At 44.2% G+C, this 24,601-nt stretch overlaps 1 long non-coding RNA gene across 1 annotated transcript; it reads left to right on the forward strand.

Moving 5' to 3' along the window:
* Window positions 1-245: 245 nt before the first annotated feature.
* Window positions 246-23,562, forward strand: LOC130681912 (uncharacterized). The gene is made up of 3 exons (XR_008995188.1): window positions 246-375; window positions 6,559-6,669; window positions 23,436-23,562. It is a non-coding gene; the product is annotated as an uncharacterized LOC130681912 (long non-coding RNA).
* Window positions 23,563-24,601: the final 1,039 nt, after the last annotated feature.

Raw genomic sequence — 24,601 nt, forward strand, 5'->3', positions numbered from 1 at the left:
CAAGATGTTTTACACAATTGCATTTTATACACAAGTGCACAATTAAACCAAGGCTCTTATTTTACATACCCGATAACTGGAGTCCTGAGAAGGTTAGTGAAATATCCAAGGTCACACAGCCAGCAAGGGATAGAGCTGAATTCAAGGATAGGTCTCCTGACTGTTGTTTCATTATCAAAAAATCAGCGCATTCCCTGCTATGTACATCTCCTCTTTTCTCTGAGGCATTAAAAGCAAGCTGGTTTGGAAAGCAAATGTACTGGTAGAGACTTTCCTTCTAACTTTTTCTCTCTTCCTTAACGTTCAAGAGTGGGCTTGCCCATGTCACCTGTTTGTCTCTCTGTATTCCACAATGAGGACAAAATGTTCCTTTACGTTTTATTCTTTTATTCTTACTTGCTTTATTATACTTGAATTGCTGGGACTGCTCATCTTATAGTTTATTTTTGGAACTAAAACTATTGTTGGTTATTTAGAGATGGACTCTGTTTTTTTTTTTCCTTCCAAATATTTCATTATTTCCAACCTCATCTGGGCTATAAGGAGTTGGATTACCCTTACTAAGATAGAGCACTCCCTTCTTCTGCTCATCTCAAACTAGGTTTACTTTGGCAAGCTGGGGCTGTGATTTCTAGCCTTCACACCTTGGTCTTGATTCCCAGTTCTTCTTTGAACTCAATCAGTCCCTCTTTTTTTTCTCTCCCTTCCTAGAAATATGTTTTAAAGACGTCTGTGCCAGTTCTTAGGAAAAGCTTCTATGCTCATAAATGGGAAACAATGTAGAGTGTGCACTTCATTTTAGAAGCTACTTGGTTCATTCTTTCACATTTCTAGCGACTTAAAATAAATGTTTTGTTTTCTTGAAGGTAGAGTAGCCCCTAGTGGTATCTGACAAGTGGAAACTGCAGAATGATACCATTTAACTGAAGTGGATGAAGATTCTTGTTTTTGTTTTTTTAATTCATGAGAATATCCTTGGTTGCATTCAGAGAACTCTCCACATTTGGAAAGGGTCGCAGGGCTTTTAGTCTCTCAGCTCAAACTCCAAGCTTTTCAGGGAACACTTAGCATTAGCTATACCTGTGCAGCCAGCCCACTCTCCATATTTCTTAGACTAAGATACATCACCAGTGATTTGGAATAAATAATAGAGATGCTGAGCAGAGACCAGTCTGGATTAATGAAGCATCTTAATTTTGTATTGCCTGGGATATTGGTCCTTAGAGCCACTTAAAATTGTTAATAAGAATTATTCTTGTGTTTTCCATAATGGTTAGCTGGATATTTCTTGAATAGATTAGCTATCCCTCTGTTTATCTCATTTAAAATACTCACTGGTTAAGTCATCACCAATTTCACGTGTGTGGAGTCCAAATCAGTGGGTCTGTCATGTAGACCAGGCTTATGCTTGGATTGCAAGAAGTTATGCTCCAGTCACTTATAGTTGCACCCACAGAGTCAGAGCCCATGCAAAGGGCTGCATCTCTTAAGCAATTATAAATGAACAAAAGAGAGAAAGTTTTATGCATCTAGAAGAAAAACCAGCTGCTACAAAATGGAGGGGGAGATGCAAGATTTTTTCTCAAAAAAGCAAATATCTACTTCTGGTCACTGAGCACCTCTGCCTGGCCTGCTACTACTTTTCTGAATTTTTCACTCAACATACCTTGACTCAGTGCCTATTCTGCCCAGGCACTGCCTTTTGTCTTATGCCTCACAGGTCTCTTTTCTTTAGTGGCTCTTCAGTTAAAGTGAGAAGCGTGAAGGGTGGTTGAAGGCTTATTTGTAGCTCCTGCTGCTGATGATCATTGGCTTCACTTCACTTCACTGCCCCTGTTCATTACTTTGACATTTGGTGAGTTGAGATCTACCCTCCCCTCACTGCTCTGAAAGGCTTCAGTGTCTTTAGCCAAGAAGCAGCATTCGGTGTGTACAATGACGTGTATGCTGCCAATGCTGAATGAGAGCTGAGCTTGGAGGCCTTCCTCAGTGACTCAGCTAGTACTGCATTTTGAGAGAGTGGAGGGCCCTGCAGGAGGAAATATTTGAGATGTATGCAGAGGATGGTGAGGTGTCCTGGGCTGGGGACCTCAGTTATGACACTGGCATCTTTAAGCTGCACAGCTTTGGTTTATTGCCAATAAAGCTTAAGTAGCTAGACAAGTTCTTTTGGGTTTTCCAAATCCCAGCGCTTTGATGACAGGACATCTCTGAAGAAGGTATCTTACTAAGATCGCCTCCTGGTGGCCCATTCTCCCATTTGTTCAGACCCTTGAGCAACTGCCATAGGCATAAGTGCACCCATCCGTTGGAGCTCTATGTTGGCCTGCTTCCTGTTGTAGACTTTCTTAATGTTGCCACCACCCACCCTCACTTAACTACTTCATTAGTCCCATTCTCTGAGGGCCCCATTCTACTCAATGATAAAGGGTAATTGAGGCACCAGATACATGAACCCATGCTAATCTCTTGCTTCTCTCAAGCAAGAATGTTTCCATATAGTGTCGCTGCACATTCTAGAAGGGACTAATGTTGAATCTTTGTTTCTGAATTCTGTCACTGAATTGTGAAGCTTTCAGACATTTGACAAGTCAGTGGAAGAACTTTTGGTGGTGGTGGTGTTCCTTGCTATTTCCTTTTGATATTCCTTGGAAATAACCATCTTTTTAGCCATGTGCAAAAATCAGAGTGAGCATTTGGGATGCACTTGGATGTCATGGGCTAAGTGGTTGAGATTTCTTAAGATACTGCACAGAAATGCAAAGGTTCAAATAGACACGGTCACTCGAGTGGAGGGTAGAAGGCCATGCTTTAGCAAAAGCAATGGAAAAAAACCCAATTCTACAAAAGGAAGTCCCCATTCTATATGGGACCTGCTGCCAATATTCAAATTTGGTGCTACTAGAGGTTAGCTATATGTTACCCCAAGTAGAAGAGAGATTAACATCCTTCCCAGCACCGCATCCAGTCACTAAAGCTCCCAATTCTGCCTCCTCAATAAGTTTTCCACCTTTCAATGACCATTTTCACAGCTTCAGTTAGAATGTTCATTGATGTAAATCTGAACAATGGCAGCAGATACCTCATTTGTTCCCCTACTCCCCACCATAGTCTTTAGTTTCTGCCTACTACAATCCTCTCTATGCAGCACATAATAGACACTGCAGAGTATTTCTTCAACTGAATGAAATGCCACAAATTCATTTATCTATAGTATGGTTGCAATAGGGTCCATTTGTGTTTTCTTTGTTAATTGAGGTATATGATTGACATATAACATTATATTAATTTTGGTGTTGATTGGGTCCATTCTTGCTCAAACTCATCCTATAGTTCTCCTTTGCCTGCTGAAATAGGTACAAGCTCCATAAATGTCCCTTCCCAGTCTTTCCAGTTCCATCTCCCACTGTGCTCCAAGATGGACCCAAGGCTTACCACGTTCAACTTAGTCTTTGTCCTTTTCCCATTGGGAAATACTTTCTGTGAGTCCAACCCACCCTACCTGAAGTTCCTCCATTTGTCTCCTTCAGGGTAAATCCTAAACATTCTTCAAGGTCCATCAAATGTCTTGACCATTTGGTATGAAATAACCACCTCCTCTCAGTACTTTCTACCCGTCCTTTGGCTCCCCCCATATTATTTTACCCTGTGTCACTTATCACCATCTGAAATGCATTTTGCTTGTTTATTAGAATATATGTTCCATGATGGCAGGGGTCTCTATAGTTTTGATTACTGTTAGATCCCCAGTACTGACTAGATTATTAATATTTTTGAATGAATACATGAATATAATTTATCATGAAGCCCTACTGAACATCTCAATTGGAAGTTCTGTCTCCATCGTTTGTGATGTTTTGGCACTTTGTTTATATTGCTCTTCTCATATTGTGCATTGTACTGTGAGTATCTGGTTATTTTTTATATACCTACATACATTTGTAGTATAGTGAGGCTAAAATGCATTTGTTTTGAAATTTAAAATAACTCAGTTGGACAATGAGATATTACCACATACCCACCACTATGACTAAAATTAAGAAGACCAACAAAACCAAGTGTTGGTGAGGATGTGGAGGAATTAGACCTGGTAAACATTGCTGATAGGAGTGTTAAAATGGTACAACCACTTTGGGAAAAGGGTCTGGCAATTTCCTATAAAAGTGAAAATATAACTACCTTATAACCCATCAATTCCACACCTAGATATATACCTCAGAGACATGAAAATATATGTACAGGTCACAAAGAATTGCACACAAATGTTCATACCAGCAGTATACATAATAGTCAGAAAGTGAAAACAGTGCCCATTAATGAGAGAATGGGCAAATAAACTGGGGTATATCCATAACCACTCAATAATTAAATGGAAAAAAATGCTGATTTACAAAACCACATGGGTCAATTCTTATGCAAAAGGTACATACCTTATAATGCTGTTTATGTACACTCTAGAACAGGAAAAATATGGTAGAAGAATGTCAGAATAGGGGTTGCCTCTGGGGTTGGGGGTGGAATTAACTGAGAAGGAGCATGAGGGAAATTTCTAAGGGAATGGTAATGTTCTAAATCTTTATAAGGGTTTGGGTAGCTGATTTTTCAAAACCCAGCAAATGGTACATGTAATATTTGTGCATTTCATCATGAGTAAATTTTATATAAAGCCTCCCACAAACAAATATTAAATACTAGTTGATAATATGCATGCTATAATCATATATCATATAGGTTAAAGCATATTGATGTCTGCAAATACTTTGAAATGCACCAGAATTAAGATGGATTTATTGATGAATAGAGGAAGGATAAATGGATAAGCCAAATGTAAAAAAAAGTTAATGGTGGAATTCAGGTGGTGAATACATGATTTTCAATCTCTTTCAGTTTTCTGTATTTAAAAAATTTTTCCAAATAAAATTTTGCAAAAAGAATAAGACTTGTATTGAATCCTGAGTCTGACACAGTAAATGACTGGGCAAATCACATAAACACTCTGACTTTCAGTCTCTCTCTCTATAAAATGGGCATGCTAATAGTAGTTGTTTCACTGTTTATTTCCCTTCTTTTACTTTTCCCCAACTGATATTTGGGACTAAAATTCACCATTGTGAACTCAGATTATTATTTTATTATTTTATTCAAAAAAATTTTGTTTTGTTGCATATGCAGTTGAATGGACCAGATCAGGACACTGATCAGCAGCATTTAGAGGCTGATGTTACCCTGGCAAGCTATTTAATTTGTTACTATTCACATCTGTCCCTTGGTGCAGAAGTAAAGACGTTGCACAGACATTTATCCATTAAAATTTTCAGAGTGAATGACATGCATTTTCATTTGGTACATTTTTCCAGAATTTTTATGATGAAATTGGTTCATGTTTGGTTGTAAAACCATGGCTGGAACCCTGAAGCTAAGCCCTTCATATTCCATCATTCATTCGTCAAAGATTTATTGAGCTTTTACCAGTGCCAACACTGTGTGAGGCACCTGGTTACAGAGTTTAGGAAGACAATTTCTGTTCTCAGAGAGCCCACAGTTTGGTGGGAGAAACAAATAGGCAAAGTGACAATGACAGTACAGATGGATAAGAGCTGTGAGAGTGGAAAGTGCAGGTGGCAGAAGGATGCCAGCAGGCCATTAAACAGTACTTGGTGCCCTGAAGACTTGCTGTGCTGCCCCTCATACATAGAGATGACACTTGGAGGCATGTCTCTGCTAGTTACTTTTCACTGAGCCAACCACATACTCTGTCTTGGTGACCCCAGTGACCAATGGCACAGAGCTGTGACATGACTGGCTGGAGTTCAGGGGTCAGTCGATGGCTGTGGAAGAAAGCAGAGCTAATTGGCCCTCATGGGCTTCAAATTGGCAAGTATGGCCCTTAAGCACTGTGCTTGCTCCTCCCCTCTGTGGGCTCTGGCTACCAACATGGCTTCCTGAAGGGATCTTTAGAATCCAAATATCTCTGGTTGGCTTTTTGCTCTCTGGGTCTTATAAGCATGCCCAAGAGTGACCTTTACTCTTTATTTTCAGAAGAGGAAATCAAGGCACAAAGAAAATCAGACTGAAGTGAAATTGCTGACAATTTCAGGAGGAGTTTTCTAGCTTCTTTGTTGAGTTTTACATCATCATATGATCTGTGCACCCCTAGGGTGGGTAATAGACTACTTTTCCTACCTACACTTGACCTTCTAAGCTGTGGAGGTTTGCTCATCTCACATTGTAAGGTTAGCTCCAAAATGAGTCTTTCAGACACAAATGGGGAAAAAGTCTCCCAGTCATCCCTTTCTCTGCTTCATCTTCATGCCTCCTCCAAGTTCAAACCATTCTATTCCTCCAAAATTTCACATTTTTTCCTCTGCACTCCCTAGTCCTTAACAAGCTGTTGATGTTCCAGGAAATGTCTTTTCTTATGAAAGACACATCGTGGCAGCTAAACAGCTGGAGTCTTCTGACAGCCAATCAGCCAGGCCTTGGGGTATAAGTGTGATGAGCAACTCAGCTAGAAAGTGTCTATTCTCTAGCTGAGCAAATGTCATCTCCACCAGGAAGCCGCAAAAGGATGGCGAGAGACTGCACTGAAGTGTCTGTGAGGCTGAGTTCTGAAGAAAAAAAAAATCATAAACACAAATATGCTGCAATATGGGAGTGCTTGATTCAAGGGTAAATATATGAATGCATCTCTCTTTAGAATGTTCAGAAACACTATTTACATGTTCTGTACATTAAAAGGACTGATTATAAGTAATGTTTCTTAATAGACTTCTTACATTAATGATATTAATTCATAGATTTTTTTTCCAAGATAGATCTTGCAAGAAATCAACATCGCTGTGTAACTGAACTAAATAAAATTTATTCTTTTGTACTTGAAGAAAATGACTCCCTACCACCATCAGGATAAAACCGCTGAGTTTAGATGTTAATTGGAATTGTTTTGCTGTAATCCTTGCGTTCCCTCATAAAGGTTATCATTATCTTTCTGAGAAGAGGTTTCCAGGCCAGTTTAAAAAAAGAAAAAGAAAAAATTGTGTGTGTGTATGTGCAGATACATAAATATGGATATATACTCACAGAACTTATATTACATTGCCAAAACTTTATTTTTCCATGAAAACACACACACACACACACACACACACATACACAAAACTACCAACTACTATTATTTATATTTTTAAATTAAAAAATCAATTTATAAACAGCAAGCAGGAAGGCTAGAGTGTTAAGATAACCATTTTAGTTGACTAAATTATATGACTAAGACTGTAAAAAAAAACAGACAAATCAAAAAATAAAAACTAAAACACAATTAAATTTAGTCTTTGTTATCTTTAGTTTTGTTTTCATTTTATTCCCAGCAGGGGTAAACTCCATCACAGACTGGCATAGATCCATGAACTGGCATATGGAAACTACTGATTGAGAGTTTGGGCTGATCCCGGCTATAAAAAATGGGCTAGGGATTAGAACTCTGAATCAGCTTTCTTCACAAAGCCTCATTTCAAATGTGGACCTTCCCTACTGCCCAGACCATGTCCTCTTATTTTAGGATTTTGACAAGGTTTCTAAGCATTTTTAAAAGATCTAGGTATAGCTTTGTGGATAAAATGAGAGTTCCTGTGGCCCAGATTCTCACCTGGCCCTAGTTGACTAGCTCAATGCACACATGTGGGCAATACATGGCTGTTGACTCTATATATAAGAGCTCCATCCAGTGCTCTGGGCACAACATGGTGGCATGGCTGCAAGGCTGCAGAAGAGCAGAGCAGAGGCTGGAGTGGTGGCAGCGCCGAGGACAGAGGCCCAGAGGATGGCTGTGTGGGACAACTGTGCAGGCAGAGAGGCCCACAGAATGGCTATGTGGACAGAGAGGCCCAGAGGATGGCTGTGTGGGCAGAGGGGCCCAGAGGCAGAGACTGGCTTGCTGCATGCAGACTCATTCTGAGTGAATGGGATTGTAGTGACTGACCTGCCACCATGGAAATAAAGTTGGGTATAACCCTTTCACCCCAAGAACGTTTTACTGTCATTTTCTTTGGTCACATTGAATCCATAGTGAATTTGCTGGGGGCTGAAACCCATTGGCAAGACAATTGGTGAAGTCAACAGGGCTCACTGTTGACCAAACAAAAAGACAGGCTCCCCTTATGAGAGGGGTGCTTCAGCGGGCTGCCCCTGTGAATGAGGAGACAGTGGACTGTCCCCCAGTGGCTATGTGGTCCGAGGTGGCTTGCCTCCTAGAGGACTGGTCCCCACCCCAGGACTGGAGGCAAGTGGAGGTGACACCTGAGGCAGTACGGGTAGCCCTTGGTATAGTAAGGTCTTTTGAGAGACAGAGTGCCCGTGAGGCAGCAGGGACTGTGGGTTGGCTGCTTCTCACAGTATTAAAAAAGTCTACAGAAGAGAAGGACATGCTCCTGAAAAAGACCCAAGAAAGGGCAGCATGAGAACGCGAGCTGCAAACTTCTGTGGATTCCCTGAAAGAGGAAATGGCATTGATGCGAGAGGAGGCAGTACGAGAACGCCGGCAGCAAGGTGCCATGGAAGAGGTAAAAGGTTCCCTATAGAATGAGATGGCAGTGCTGCCAGGTGTTCTGAAAGAGGAAGAGGCCATCAAGGAAAAAGACGAACTCCTGAGGGAAGCAATGGCAGAGGTGGCAAGAGAACGTCAGCTGTGAAGCATTGAGCTGAACGTAAGAGACCTTCTGAAGACTGAGGTAGCATTGTTGTGAGGCATAGTAGAAAAGGTAAAGGTTGTAGCAGAGGAGGTACTCAGGGGAGGAGAGAGAAAGGTTGCATCAGCCCCAGAAATAGAGGAGCTGGGGAAGGATGAAGGGGTGGTGCCGGAGGCACTGATCCCTCCTGTATTGAAAGCATGCCCAGTGGTTGTAAAGAAAATAAAGACCCAGCAGCTGAAAGTCCCCCAAGGAGAGGAGCAGCCTCCTCCCCAGGTCGTGGAGCACTCTATGGTCCGCCCCTATCCTCAGGCTGAGCTGGTGGATTTGGGCTCCCTGTTTAGGCAGAAGCCCTCAGAGTCAATACCAGCTTGGCTCCTGCTTCTGTGGGACTTAGGGGTGGATGGAATTGTTCTGTCTGAATCAGAGATGGGAAAGTTGGCTTACATGGCAGTGCAGCCCGTCTTGAGGCAGTGATTACAAAATGCACATCAGACCTCAGGGAGTCACTCCCTGGATTGGCTTATGGCTGCACTTTGTGCTGTGTGGCCCAATCCAGGTGATCTACCATCATCTCCTGTTAGATGGCATACGTATGCTGAGCTCTAACAGGTGTTACAAGAGCTAGGTATAAGGAATACCATCTATAGTCCAGAGAATTATAACCCAGGTGAAGAGATTTTCACTACTGGGATGAGAAATATTGTGCTTCAAACAGCTCCCACATCCCTCTTTGGGTCTCTAGTGGCCATTCTTTCCCCTCACTTAGGTAGCCCATAAGTGAGGTGACACATACAGCAGCAGACTTAGGAGAGTCTGAAGCTATGAGAACCTGGAAAGGAATAAGGTCTCCTACTCACAAGAAGAATTTAAAGGGCCCCATGAAGGTTACAAGGACCCAGATGTGGGTTGATTTAATATGGGCAGGAGCAGATGGAAGGAAATTAGATGGGAAGTCAAATAGGATCTTACTAGAGCTATGGCAACAGCTGAAACCAGAGCAGCAGTTCCAGCCATTAAGACCAAAGAGGCAGAGGTCAGAGACAGAGATACAAGTACAGCCTGTGTGTTTGCAAGACTTCCTGCTGGTGAGCAAGCCAACCTCACTTGGGCCCACACTTGAGTAGGGAACATGGTTTGACTGAGGGCAAGGTCAAGGTATCTGCCCTGAGGGACCAGGGGTGTACTGGAGTCCACATGTTGAAATAGCTATCCATTGGTCCCCAGTGAACATACAATGTGTCCTGGCTCCGGTGGACACAGGGGCTGAATGTTCACTGATTCATGGTAACCCTGAGTGGTTCCCCAGGACCCCCACTATCATAGATGGATACGGGGGTAAGGCTGTCAGAGTGAAAAAAGCCCAAATCACTTTGGGAATAGGACGTCTACCCTCAAAAGAGTATACCATGTATATATATCCTATCCCTGAGTATATTTTGGGGATTGATTTCCTGTAGGGTCTATGGCTGCAGACCACTGCAGGTGAGTTCACACTGAGAGTACGTGTGGTGAAGGCAGTTCTGAGGGGACATGCTAGGCACCCGCCCATAGCTTTGCCTGTGCCTTGGCAGGTGACTAATACCAAACAATACAAACTGCCTGGAAGGCATAAAGAGATTGCAGAAACTCTCCAGGAGCTGGGAAAGGTGGGTATTATAAAGCCCACCCATAACCCTTTCAATTCCCCAGTGTGGCCAGTAAAAGACCCAGATGGCTCCTGACATATGACTGGATTATAGAGAACTGAATAAAGTCATACCCCCTATGAATGTTGCTGTCCCCTCTATTGCAGGCTTGATGGATACCCTCAGCCATGAACTAGGAACATATCATTATGTAGTAGATCTTGCTAATGCCTTCTTTTCCATTGACATTGAGCAGGAAAGTCAGGAACAGTTTGCCTGCATGTGGGAAGGACAGCAATGGACTTTCACCATCCTTCCACAGGGGTACCTCCACAGCCCCACCATCCATCATGGACTTGTAGCCCAGGACTTGGCTACATGGGAAAAACTACCAACGGTGTGGCTGTACCATTATACTGATGATGTCATGCTCATGTCCGATTCCCTTTCAGATCTAGAAGGTGCAGCACCTAGACTGCTGCAACATTTACAGGAGAAAGGATGGGCTGTGAACAGTATTAAGGTTTGGGGACCTGGTTTGTCTGTCAAATTCTTGGGGGTCATCTGGTCGGGTAAGACCAAAGTTATACCAGAACAGTTATAGATAGAGTCCAGGCTTTTCCTACCCCTACAACTGTAGCATTGCTACAGGAGTTTCTGGGTCTTCTAGGCTACTGGTGAGTGTTTATCCCGCACTTGCAAATTGTGAAGCCCTTACACCAGTTGGTATGAAAGGGTGTCAGGTGGGACTGGGATGAGACATATGCATCTGCCTTTACTATAGCAAAACGGGCCGTCAAGGCTGTGCAGGCCTTGAGTGTGATATACCCATCAAGGCCCTGTGAGCTGGACACTCATGTCACTGAAGATGGTTATGGCTGGGGTCTCTGGCAGCAGCTTGAACAAACTCACCAACCTAATGGATTCTGGTCACAACTCTGGAAAGGAACAGAGGTACAATACACTTTGATAGAAAAACAACTGGCTGCCATGTATCACACCTTGCTGGCTACAGAACCCATCACTAGAATGGCCCCGATAAAGGTAATAACCACCTATCCCTTCTTGGGGTGGGTACAAGACTGGACCCAAAAGCCAAGGAGTGGTGTGGCACAAACACCCACACTAGCCAAGTGGGATGCTTACCTACAGCAGTGAAGTGCCCTCTCTAGTAGCCCCATGAGTGAAGAACTCCAATGCTTATTGGGGCCGGTGACATATACTAGTGAAAAGCAGGAAGAACTTGCTTTTGAACCATTAGTAGCACAGAGTCCCTATCAGGAGGGAAGAGCCCCTATACCCAAAGATGCATGGTACACAGATGGCTCCAGCCATGGGCAGCCCCCAAAATGGAGGGCCATAGCTTTCCATCCTAAGACTGAGACAATATGGATGGAAGATGGTGAGGGGAAGAGCAGCCAGTGGGCAGAGTAGCAGGCTGTGTGGATTGTGATCAGCCAGGCACCCTCTCCTATAGTTGTCTGCACTGACAGCTGGGCTGTTTATCAGGGCTTGACCCTGTGGCTACCAACCTGGTGCCATGCTGAGTGGCTGGTTGGTCACCGACCTCTTTGGGGGCAAGAAGTGTGGCAAGACTTATGGGCCTGTGGTCAGACCAAAATAATTACAGTATACCATGTGACAGGTCACTTGCCACTGGTATCCCCAGGAAATGATGAAGCAGATAAATTGACCCAGATACGTTGGTTAGAAGGAAAGCCTGCCTCTGATGTAGCCCAATGGTTACATCAGCGTTTGTTGCATGTGGGGCAAAAGACAATGTGGGCTATAGCCCATCGGTGGGGCTTGCCGTTGACCTTTGAAGAGGTTAGTAGAGTCCAGCAGGAGTGTGTCGTGTGCTCCAAAAGTGACACCGAGTTCCACAGCAACATGGGACAATAGCTAAGGGGCCTATACCCCTCATCAGGTGCAGATAGACTATATTGGGCCTCTACCTGTGTCAGAAAGATATCGGTATGCAATGACTTGTGTGGACACAGCTACTGGACTTCTGGTTGCTTTTCCTACCTGTTGTGCAGACCAGCAGATGATCAAAAGAGGCCTGGAGCATCTCTTTACTGTCTATGGCCGACCACAGGTGATTGAGAGTGATCAGGGCACCCATTTTACTGGGCATACACTGCAAGAATGGATGCAACAGCTGGGAATCAAATGGAAGTTTCATGTGCCATACAATCCTACTGCAGCAGGCATGATAGAGAGGCACAATGGCTTGTTAAAATCCAGACTAAAGTCAGATACCAATAGTCTGTGGGGATGATCAGTCCGCTTATGGATCGTGCTACCGCGTTTGAACAAGACACCCCAAAAGGGAGCCCTGAGCCCAACAGACATGTTAACACATATGGCTGCCTCCCCTGTAAACTGCAAGTACATACCAAGGAAGAATCACTGAAGCCGAGTTTCGGCCACCAGAAAAATGTCTTGCTGCCAGCACCAACTGCACTGAACCCCAGAGACTCCATTGAGTGGACGTGGCCTTGGACCTTTCAACACATGGACCAACAATGGCTGGCTCTCCTGGCACCTTGGGGACAAGTCCTGGAAGCTGGCCTCTTGTGTATTCCTGAAATAACAGCAGAGTGGCTGCCAGAGGTCACAGTAGTATATCCTGAACTGCCAGAAGGTAGGAGCTTTGTTTTATCATTATGGCCAGTGCTTGCACCTCCAGTAGCACTATATATAGACCCTTCAGTAACTCCCACAGGGAAAGGAGTTAAAGTAAGGTATACTAGACCTGGAAGGGACCCCCTTCCTGCTACAGTCCTATCACAGTACCATTCTCTTGCATGCATCCTACCTGATAGACAAAATTTGTCTATGTTGGTGTCACTAAAACATGTGTCTTATCACCCCTAAGGTGTTTGTGGATTGGGAACTTTCTCTGGCTTGAGGATTATTATAATTCTTTGTTATTAGGAATCTCCTCTGGCTTGAGGATTATTATAATTTTTGTTAACCTTTATCAAGATCTTGTTGTATCTTAATTTTTGTTACTATCTCTAAGTTGTTGTTATCCTCTGTTGCTATTGTGGAATCTGGTTACAGTGCTCCAGCTTTCTTGCACAGGGACCATTGTGGAAGTTTGAAAGTGTGTAGATTGTAAGGCGAGAATTCTGGAGGGATGGAGTGTGGGGAAGTTGGGGTTCCTATGGCCAGGATCTTCACTGAACTTAAACCACCTGATGATGTAACTGGCCTGTTGCTAGGCCACCGCTTCCACACCTTTAGGCAATAAGCTATTATTGTGCAATATAGAGAGCTCGGCCCAGTGCTCTGGGCAGAAGCAGGGATGCTAGTGCTTGACCTACCACCAGGAGAACAAGCCGGGTAATAAACCCTTTCACCCCAAAGAATATTTTGCTGTCAATTTCTTTGATCACATTGAATCCATAGCGAACTTGCCTGGGGCTGAAACCCATTGGCAAGACAGATGATTAGGAAAGGTTCAGAGAGAAGGGGGTATTTGAGACGGGTCTTGAAGGTGTGTAGGATTTTGACAGGTAGATTTGGAGTTGGGAGAAGAGCAAAAGCAGAGAATTGGAATGTCTCTTGATCACTGCCCATGTTTAGAGAATGTAGAACACAGACATCACTTGTCTGATGAAAGCAAACTGTGAGTGCTATGGCAAAGATAAAAGAATAAAAATGATAATTTAAAGGCTCTGTTTATTTAAAATCAGCAAATTATGATAATTGGTTTAACATAAGTATTTTTAATTGTGTTAAGAGGACTGAGTTGAATAAACTGATTAAACCACATGAAGTTAATTGAGTTCACATCTATTAGCTGTGCAATCTTTGACAGGTTACTTAGCAGATCTGTGCCTCAGTTCCATGTAAAAAATGAGATAATGGTTAAAACAGTGCCTGGCATATAGTAGCACAGAATAAATTGTGGCCATTGTTACTTGCAAACAGAGTCTGCTTATGGGTTGAGTTTCAGTTTCTTTCTTGAGGTTTCTGTGCATTGAGGGAGAGCCTATCTGCTAATTTCCAGATTGACTGCTGTAGATCTATGCTTGGGATCTCTACATATAACCATAATCTGGAAGTCCTGCATCAGGCAGAGCTTAGACTTGAAAGGGTACCAAGAAGAAGGAACAAATACGTGTATTCCAAATCATGTGTAGCCAGTACGGAGGTTTGAAGCTTACCTGAAAAACGGAAAGTCACTGCTTGAAGTAGACAATTTTCCAGATTAAGTCACAAGATGCTCAGTGTTGTTGCCACCTTTGTGAGCGCAGGTGTGAAGCAGTTAGGCCTTGACATGCGATTTCCTCGTTTTTCAGGTGATACAAAGAAAGTCTGATTGCTTTGAATTGGTGCCTAACAATAGGCAGCAGCTGTGGGTTCACTCAGCAATTGCTGGGAGGGATTTTCTTTCAGGGTATATTTAAATCAGGCAGGTAGCTTGGTGGAAGAGGAGGTGGAAGAGGGGCTGGAGAAATCACTGCAAGAAATTGCTGTTGCAGTTGGCCCTGCTTTAGGAAGACCGTGTTTGTCAAACTTACTTAAAAGATCAACTACATTATTGAGGTGACTATTTTTTAGAGTACTGTGGGGAAGTTGGGGTTCCTCTGGCCAGGATCCTCACTGAACTGAAACCACCTGATGACGTAATTGGCCTGTTGCTAGGCTGCCGCTTCCACACCTGTAGGCAATAAGCTACTGTGCTATATAGAGAGCTCGGCCCAGTGCTCTGGGCTGAGGTAGAGATGCTAGTGCTCGACCTCCCGCCGAGAGAACGAGCCGGGTAATAAACCCTTTCACCCCAAGAACGTTTTGTTGTCAGTTTCTTTGGTCACACTGAATCCATAGTGAACTAGCCCGGGGCTCAAACCCATTGGCAAGACAACTACAAAGGTTTCTTAAAATTGAAGGTGCTTCCATGCTTTGTTAACTTATCGGAGACCACTGATTGAGAGGCTATAACTAACTCTCCGGTGTGGGGGAATGTGTGTTCCCAGGTCAGGGTAAATAAACCAGGGAAACCTGTGACACCGAAATCAGTCAAAAAGAAAAATAAAGCGGAAGAAACCCGTTCATTGCTTACAAGAAGTCGTCTATTCCTGTTTGCCCATGTCTCTACCCTTTCTGGCTGGGGGGGAAAAAAAACGTCTCCAGTCCCAGTGTGCGTTCACGCCCTCACTTCTACCGCTGCCCCTTGTAAGCAGCTATTGATACGGAGATGAACTACTTGTCTCCCCCTTCGTAAACACCTATTGATATGGAGCTGGATTAAGGCCAGGTGAGAGATTCTGGAAATATTGCAATTTTACTCACAGAGGAATCAAAACTGAAGTGTTTGCAGCTGTTGATCATTGAAGCTCCATTAGGAAAATGCATCAGTCTCTAGTGTTAGAGGAAAAAGTAGGATTCACTTTATTTATAATCCTGTTTGCCACCTGCGTTGAGTTTCTACAATGGACCAGGCATTGTAATAAGCACTGGAGAGACAAGGATATTCCCTGTCCTCAAGGAGCTTCCCTTCTGTTTTTTGAGGAAGTGGTGAGTGTAATAATAGAGATGTATGAGGTAAAGTATGACCACTAAGGTTTTTCTATATCTCTGCTGATATTACAAGGAAGGGTCTTTCTCACCCCTCCTCTGGCACACATGGACAAGGAATATGAAGCAAGATGAGAAGGCTAGAAGACAGTTTTATTTAGCAAGGAGAAAGTATACTGTCTTGCCAATGGGTTTCAGCCTCAGGAAAGTTTGCTGTGGATTCAATGTGACCAAAGAAATTGACAGCAAAACGTTCTTTGGGGTGAAAGGGTTTATTACCCGGCTTGTTCTCCTGGTGGTAGGTCAAGCACTTAGCGTCTCTGCCTCCGCCCAGAGCTCTGAGCCGAGCTCTCTATATAGCGCAATAATAGCTTATTGCCTAAAGGTGTGGAAGCGGTAGCCTAGCAACAGGCCAGTTACATCATCAGGTGGTTTAAGTTCAGTGAAGATCCTGGCCATAGGAACCCCAACTTCCCTACAACACTCTTGAAGAGAGAGTGGGTGGCCTCAGAGGTCAGGACCAGCCCCATTAATCTGAATACTTGTTGGTTTTATAGCAAAGTGTGAAGGGTGGGTTAACAGGTTCAGATCATATAACTTCTCTGGCTCTTACTCATAATGTAGACAGAAAAACCCACGGGGTGGGTGGGAAGTGGGGGTAGAATTCTAATGATCGTGTGAAAGGGCCAAGGTCTTTCTCAGGTCGTGTGCAGGCATCAGACTTGAGGATTTAATGCTAATTTAATCTAATGATCATGTGAATGGGCCAGTGTCTCATACACTTGTCTCAGCGTCCTTTGTGCAGACATCAACCTTGGGATTTCCTGGCTATGTCTTACTTTTCATTTTAGGCAAAGAGTCGGTGTAAACACAACTAGAAAGGTTACATATGGGCTTCCAACTCATCCTTTCTATAGCTCTGGGCTAGAGGGGATTCTCAGTTCTGGGCAAGTTTACTCTGGATTTGGTGAGACCAAAAAATGACAATGGAATGTTGGGGGTAAAAGGGCTTATACCAAGTTTTATTCTCACAGTGTCAGGCCAAGTGCTAGAATCACGTCTGCATCCAGCAAGTCTGAAATTCCCCTCAGCCTCTGTTTCTGCCAGCTAGGCCTCTCCACCAGTTGACAGGAGCACTGGGCAGAGCTCTTTATAGAGCAACACAGACAGTTGTGGCTTATGGCCAACAGGTGTGCAAACATGTCCCTGTGAGCATTGCACATACATAATGGGCAAGTAGATTATGGTTAAGTGAGGATCCTGGCCATGATAGCTTCCATTTTCCTTACATTCAACCCCTCCAGGATTCTCGCCTCACATCTATGTGCCCTCAATCTTCTGCGATGTTCCTGTGTGAGAAGGCTGGGGTATTGTAACCAGATTCCACAACAACAACAGAGGCTCCAACAACATACAGATAACAAAAAAATTATGATAGCAAGAGAAATTATGATAATCCTCAAGCCTGAGGAGATCCATTGCCACCAAGTGCTCATTCCAGCTGTATTCAAACCACTTCTACTCAGATGAGTTAATGACTCGCATTTTCCATGGGAGGCCAGTAGTAGAACTGGTAGGAGGCTCTGTGTATACCCAGCAGGGAGCAGGTTTTGCTAGGCTGTGTGCCTAATCCACAAAGACACAAGAGGAGATTAACCTTAAGGGCAATAAAATACATATGTTAATGACACCAACACAGGCAAATCTTGTCCATCAGGTAGGATGCATGCAAGAGAGTGCCTGTGATAGGACTGTAGCAGGAAGGGGGTCCCTTCCACGTCTAGTATACCATACTTTTACCCCTCTCCCTGTGGGGGTTAGCAAGGAGTCTATGTATAGTGCTACTGGAGATGCATGCACTGGCACTAAAGATAAAACAAAACTCCTTGGTAAGATGCTGTCTTGCCAATGGGTTTCAGCCCTGGGGCAAGTTCGCTATGGATTCAGTGTGACCAAAGAAATTGACAGCAAAACGTTATGTGGGGTGAAAGGGTTATACCCAACTTTATTTCCAGGTGGCAGGTAAGTCACTAGAATCCCATTCACTCAGAGTGAGTCTGTATGCAGCAAGCCAGTCTCTGCTTCTGTGCCCCTCTGTCTGCACAGCTGTCCTCTGGGCCTCTCTGCACAGTCATCCTGCACAACTGTACTCTGGGCCTCTGTCCTTGGTGCTGTCACCACTCCAGCCCAGCCTCTGCTCTGCTCTCCTGCAGTCTTCCAGCCCTGCCACCATGTCGCACCCAGAGCACTGGGTGGAGCTCTTTTTATAGAGTCAACAGCCATGTATTGCCCACAGGTATGCAGTGAGCTAGTCAACCAGGGCCAGGTGAGAATCCTGGCCACAGGAACTCTCATTTTATCCACAGATGCTCTTACCTTCTGGTCATTTAGGGTATACTACTGTGATCTGTGGGGGCCACTCTGCTGTTACTCCAGGAACACACAGGAGGCCAGCCTCAAGGCCTTGTCCCCAAGGTGCCAGGATGGCCAGCAATCACTGGTCTATGTGTCAAAATGTCCAAGGCCACAACTATGGAATGGAGTCTCTGAGGTTCATTGCAGTTGGTGCTGGCAGCAAGATGTTATTCTGATGGCCAAACCTCAGCTTCAACAATTCCTCCTTGGCTTGTACATGCAGTTGTATAGGGGAGACAGCAATGTGTGTTAGCATGTCTATAGGGCTCAATGCCCTCTTGCTGGACTTCTAATGCAAATGCTGTAGCACTGTCCATAAGCAGTCTGACCATTCCTGTAGACTATTAGTGTCTGACTTCAGGCCAGATTTTAACAAACCATTGTACTTTGATATCATGCCTGCCCTAGTAGGATTATATTGTAAATGATACTTCTACTTTATCTCTAATTGTTGCACCCATTCTTGTAGTGTGCGCCCATTAAAGTAGGTGCCTTGATTACTCTCAATTACCTACAGTTGGCCTTAGGCTGCAAAGAGATGTTCTAGGCCTCTTTTGGTCATCTGCTGGTCCACAATGTGCAGGAAAAGCAATCAGAAGTACAGTAGCTGTGTCCATGCTGGGCATGACATGTCGGTACCTTTCTGACATGGGCAGAGGCCCAATATAGTCTATCTGTCACCTGACAAGGGGTATCAGCCTGTCAGCTACTGTCCAGTGTTGCTGCAGGACCTGGTGTAAGTACCTTTTAGAGCACACATTGCAATCCTGCCAGGCTCTGCTGACTTCTTCAAAGGTTAAAGGCAGGCCCCACTGATGGGACTACAGCCCATATTGTCTTTTGCCCTGCATGCAACAAACACCGATGTAATCATTGGGCCACATCAGAGGTAGGCTTTCCTTTTAACCAATGTACCTGGGCCAATTCATCTACTTCATCATTTCCTAGGGATACCGCTGGAAATGGCCTGTCACATGGTATACTGTAACTGCCCATAAGTCTTGCCACAATTCTTGCCCCCATGGGGTCGGTGACCAACCAACCAGTTGGCATGGTACCATGTTGGTAGCCACAGAGTCAAGCCTTAATAGACAGCCCAGCTGTCAGTGCGGACAATTATTGGGGAGGGCTCTTAGCTGATCACAAGCCACAGTGCCTGCAACTCTGCCCACTGACTGCTCTTGCCCTGATATTGTCTCAATCTTAGGATGGAAAAGTACAGCCCCCTATTTCAGGTGCTGCCCACAGCTGGAGCCATCTGTAAACCATGCATCTTCAGGTATAGGGGCTCTTCCCTTCTGATAAGGGCTTTCTGCTACTAATGGCTCCAAAGCAAATTCTTCCTGCCTTTTACTGGTATATGTCATTGGCCCCTGTAAGCATTGGAGTTCTTCACTCAAGAGGCTAGTAGAGAGGGTGCTACACTCCTGTAGGTATGTGCCCCATTTGGACAGTGTAAGCATCTGTACCATGCCACTCTAAGGCTTTTTTGTCCAGTCTTACCCACCCCACAATGGGATACATGGTTCTAACCTGTATTGGGGCTGTTCTGGTGATAGACTCTGTAGCCAGCAAGGCATGGTATATGACAGCCAATTGTGTACCTATTAAGATGTACCATACCTTTGCTCCTTTCCAGGGTTGTGAACAGAATTCAACCAGGTCCCTGAACCTTGGTGCTGTTCATGGCTCATCCTTTCTCCTATAGATGTTGCAGCTATATCTAGGTGCTACACCTTCTAGATCTGTCAGAAGTAAGCATGATATCATCAGTATAATGGTACAGCCACACCATTGGTTGTTTATCCCATGCTGCCAAGTCCTGAGCTAAAAGTCCTTAACAGATGGTGGGACTGTGGAGGTACCCCTGAGGTAGGACACTGAAAGTCCATTGCTGTCCTTTTCCTGTGCTATGCCAATGGAAAAGAAATCATTAGCAAGATCCACAGCATAATGATATGTCCCGAGTTCATGACTGAGACTGTCCATAAGGCCTACAATAGAGGGGACAGCAGCATGCAAAGGGGGTATGACTTTATTCAGTTCTCTGTAATCCACAGTCATATACCAGGAGCTGTTCATATGGCCACACTGAGGAATTAAAAGGGCTGTGGATGAACTTTATAATAACCACCTTCTCCAGTTCCTAAAGGGTTTCTAATTTCCTTATGCCCTCCAGGCAATTTGTATTGTTTGGTATTAGTCACCTGCTGAGGCACAGGCAAAGCTATGGGTGGGTGCTTAGCGTGTCCCCACTGAACTGCTTTCACCACACATATCCTCAGTCTGAACTCACCTGCAGTGGTCTGCAACCATAGCCCCTGCAGGAAATCTATTTGCAAAATATATTTGGTGATGGGGCAGATATTCACAGTATACTCCTTTGGGAGTAGATGTCCTATTCCCAATGGGATTTGAGCTTGTTTTCCTATGATAGCCTTTATCCATATCCATTTATAACAGTGGGGGTCCCAGGAAACTGCTCAGGGTTGCCATAAATTAGTGAGCATTCAGCTCTTTTGTCTACCAGAGCCAGGACATGTTGTACATTCACTGGGGACCAATGAATTGATATTTCAACATGTGGCCTCCAGTTCCTGCCTAGTCCCCAAAGGTGCGTGCCTTGACCCTCCCCGCAGTCAAACAGTATTGCTCAGTCAGTTTCCTGTGAGAATCCAGGCAAGTTCAGCTCACTCTCTAGTAGGAAGTCTTGCAGATGCACAGGCTGGACTCACGGCTCTGTCTCTGGCTTCCATTTCTTGGTCCTTGCCTTAGCCAATGACCAAAACTGCTGCTCTGGCTTCACTTGTTGCCACAGGTCCAGTAAGATTTTATTTGACTTCCCATCCAATTTCTTTTTCTGCTCTTGCCTTTATCAAATCAACCCACATCTGGGTCCTTTCAACCTTCACAGGGCCCTTTAAACTCTTCCTCTGAGTAGCGGGCTATATTCCTTTTCATTCCTGCATTACTTCTGTCTTCCCTAAATGTGCCACAGTACAGGTAACCTCATTCATGGGTTGCCCTAAGTGAGGGGCAAGAATGGCCACTAAGGGCCCAAAGAGGGATAGGGGAGCCATTTGCAGCACTGTATCCCTCATCCCCACTATAAACATCTTGTCCAGGCCATGGCTTACTGGGTTATAAATGGCGTTTTTCATGCCCAACTCCCATAGAGCTCATGTCTGGCCTCTAGCGGAAGAAGATGGTAATTCATCCTGGTTGGGCCATACAGTGTAAAGTGTGGCCATAAGCCACTCAAGAAGGAAGTGGTTGCCTAGGGTCTTTTATGAATTTGGTAATTGCTGCTGCAAGGCAGGATGAGTTGTCAGGGAAGCCAGCTTTCCCATTTGTAACCTGGACAGAATAATCTCATCCACCCCTATATACCAAAGGTGCAGGAGCCAGGCTGATATGGATTCTGAGGGTTTCTGCCAAAACCTGGAGCCCAAATATACCAGCTCAGCTTGCATAAAGGGGCTTAGCATAGATTGCTCCATGACCTGGGGAGGGGGCTGCACCTCTCCTGGATGAACCTGTGGTTGCTGCATCTTTATTTTCTTAACCACAACTTAAGGGATTTCAATACAGGGGCTGCTGCCTCTGGCACAACTCCAACCCCCATCCTCATCTGATGTATCTTTTACCATTTTCAGAGCTGAGCACTACATTCTTTACCTCCTCCACAGCACCTCACAGCCTGCATTCTCATGCTGCTGCTTCTCTTGCTACTATTACATCCTTTACCTTCTCCACAGCACCTTAAGGTGATGCCCTCTCAGTTGTCAACAAATCTTTTACCTCCTCCACAGTAGCTCACAGCTTGTGTTCTTGTGCTGCCTCTTGTGCTTCTCACAGGGGTATGTCCTTCTCATCTATAACCTTTTTTTTTTAACACTGTGAGAAATAGCACACCAATGGTTCCTGCTGCCACATGGGCACTCTGTTTCTTCAGGGAATTCTCTATTTTGCAGACGGCCTCCTCTACCACCTCAGGTAGTACCTCCATGCCCCCTCAGTCCTGGGAAGGGGCCCACTCCTCTAGGAGGATTGCCACCTCAGACCATATGCCCATTGGGGGATACTTGAGTGTCTGCCCATCCATGGGGCAGCCTGCTAAAGTACTCCTTTCATGAGGGTAACTTGTTCTGTTTTTCAGTCTGCAGCAAATCTTGCTGATGGCACCAAATTGTAGCTCTGAGCTGGAGAGCATTCCCAGCTCCAGGAAAGTTCACTCTGGATCCCGTGAGGCCAAAAATGATAATAGAATGTTACGGGTGAAAGGGTTTACACCAAGCTTTATTCTCATGGCGGCAGGTTGAGTGCAAAAATCACATCTGTATCTGGTAAGTCTGCAATTCCCCTCAGCCTCCATCTCTGCTGGCAGGAGCACTGGGCAGAGCTCTTTACAGATAATTTTGGCTTATGGCCAACAGATGTGCAAGCATGTGCCTGTGAGCATTGCACATGCACAATGGGCAAGTAGATTATGGTCAGGTGAAGATCCTGGCCATGGTAACTTCCATTTTCCCTACACTTCCTTTCTGCTACTCATATCTTACTAACTGCCTACTCTAACTCACATGCCTCCCCCAGTGTCTTCTTGACAGATAGAAAGAGATCAAAATATTTTTTGAATTTACCACATTAAGAGGGAAATTTTATATACCTCTGCTGGAGTCCAAAGAGTGTATAGATCCAGCCACTGAGGCAAGTCATAGCAGCCATAGAGTCTTTTCTGTATCAAGGTCTCACCTTTCTGATGCATGATATTTGAATCTTTGGATGCTTCTAACTTCTCTCTCTTGGACAGACAGACACACATACACACACACACACACTCTCTCTCTTTCTCAGACACATACTCACTCACTCAGACACACACACACCCTGACACACACAGTCTCAGACACATACTTTCTCTGACACACACATTTCTTTCTCTCTCAGACATACATGCACATGCACACACAAATACACACAGACCCATACACACTCTGTCTCTCTGACACACACACATGCATACACCCCACTTCTGGTTATTTCTATAACTTGTTGGGATCTGTGCTCAGATGAAGGCTTTAAGAGCCATCTCATGAGCTATTAAAGTCTGTTTGTATTGGACAGATGAGGCAGCTCTAATACCCTTTTATATCCTGGTTTCACTTTTACTTAGGCCCAGAAATGGTCACTGCATTCCTCGAGGAAGACAAAATCAGGAGACAAGCTACACTTGGCCCTAATCTGTTCAGAAGTTTAAGGTGTTATATGTGACTTATGAATGAAGTATGATGGAAGAAAGAACAACAGCAAATCTAAAGATGCCATTAACTGAGGCAACAGTTTTGAGAAATCCATCTTCTTGGCCACTTGGGCCAATTTTTATTAGTATTAAAATGCAATCTTGTATGGGTTGGGATATTGAGAAACATTTTCTTTTCATCCCAAGTGTCAGAAAGAACATTGCTCAGCTTGCTTTATTTATATATATATTTTATATTTTATATTTTTTATTTTGGTATCATTAATCTACAATTACATGAAGAACATTATGTTTACTAGGCTCCCCCCTTCACCAAGTCCCCCCAACAATCCCAATTATAGTCACTGTCCATCAGTGTGGTAAGATGCTGTAGAATCCCTACTCGTCTTCTCTGTGTTGCACAGCCCTCCGCATGCCCCCCCCTACATTACACATGCTAATCATAATGCCCCTTTCTTTTTCCCTACCCTTATCCCTCCCTTCCAACCCATCCTCCCCAGTCCCTTTCCCTTTGGTACTTGTTAGTCCATTCTTGGGTTCTGTGAGTCTGCTGCTGTTTTGTTACTTCAGTTTTTCTTTGTTCTTATACTCCACATATGAGTGAAATCATTTGGTACTTGTCTTTCTCCACCTGGCTTATTTCACTGAGCATAATACCCTCTAGCTCCATCCATGTTGTTGCAAATGGTAGGATTTCTTTCTTTCTTATGGATGAATAGTATTCCACTGTATATATGTACCACATCTTCTTTATCCATTCATCTATGGATTGACGGACACTTAGGTTGCTTCCATTTCTTGGCTATTGTAAATAGTGCTGTGATAAACATAGGGGGGAATCTGTCTTTTTCAAACTGGAGTGCTGCATTCTTAGGGTAAATTCCTAGAAGTGAAATTCCTGGGTCAAATGGTATTTCTGTTTTGAGCATTTTGAGGAATTTCCATACTGCTTTCCACAATGGTTGAACCAGTTTACATTCCCACCAGCAGTGCAGGAGGGTTCCCCTTTCTCCACATCCTTGCCAACATTTGTTGTTGTTTGTCTTTTGGATGGTAGCCATCCTTACTGGTGTGAGGTG

This window comes from Manis pentadactyla, chromosome X, assembly GCF_030020395.1.
Source record: "Manis pentadactyla isolate mManPen7 chromosome X, mManPen7.hap1, whole genome shotgun sequence".
Lineage (NCBI taxonomy): Eukaryota > Metazoa > Chordata > Mammalia > Pholidota > Manidae > Manis > Manis pentadactyla.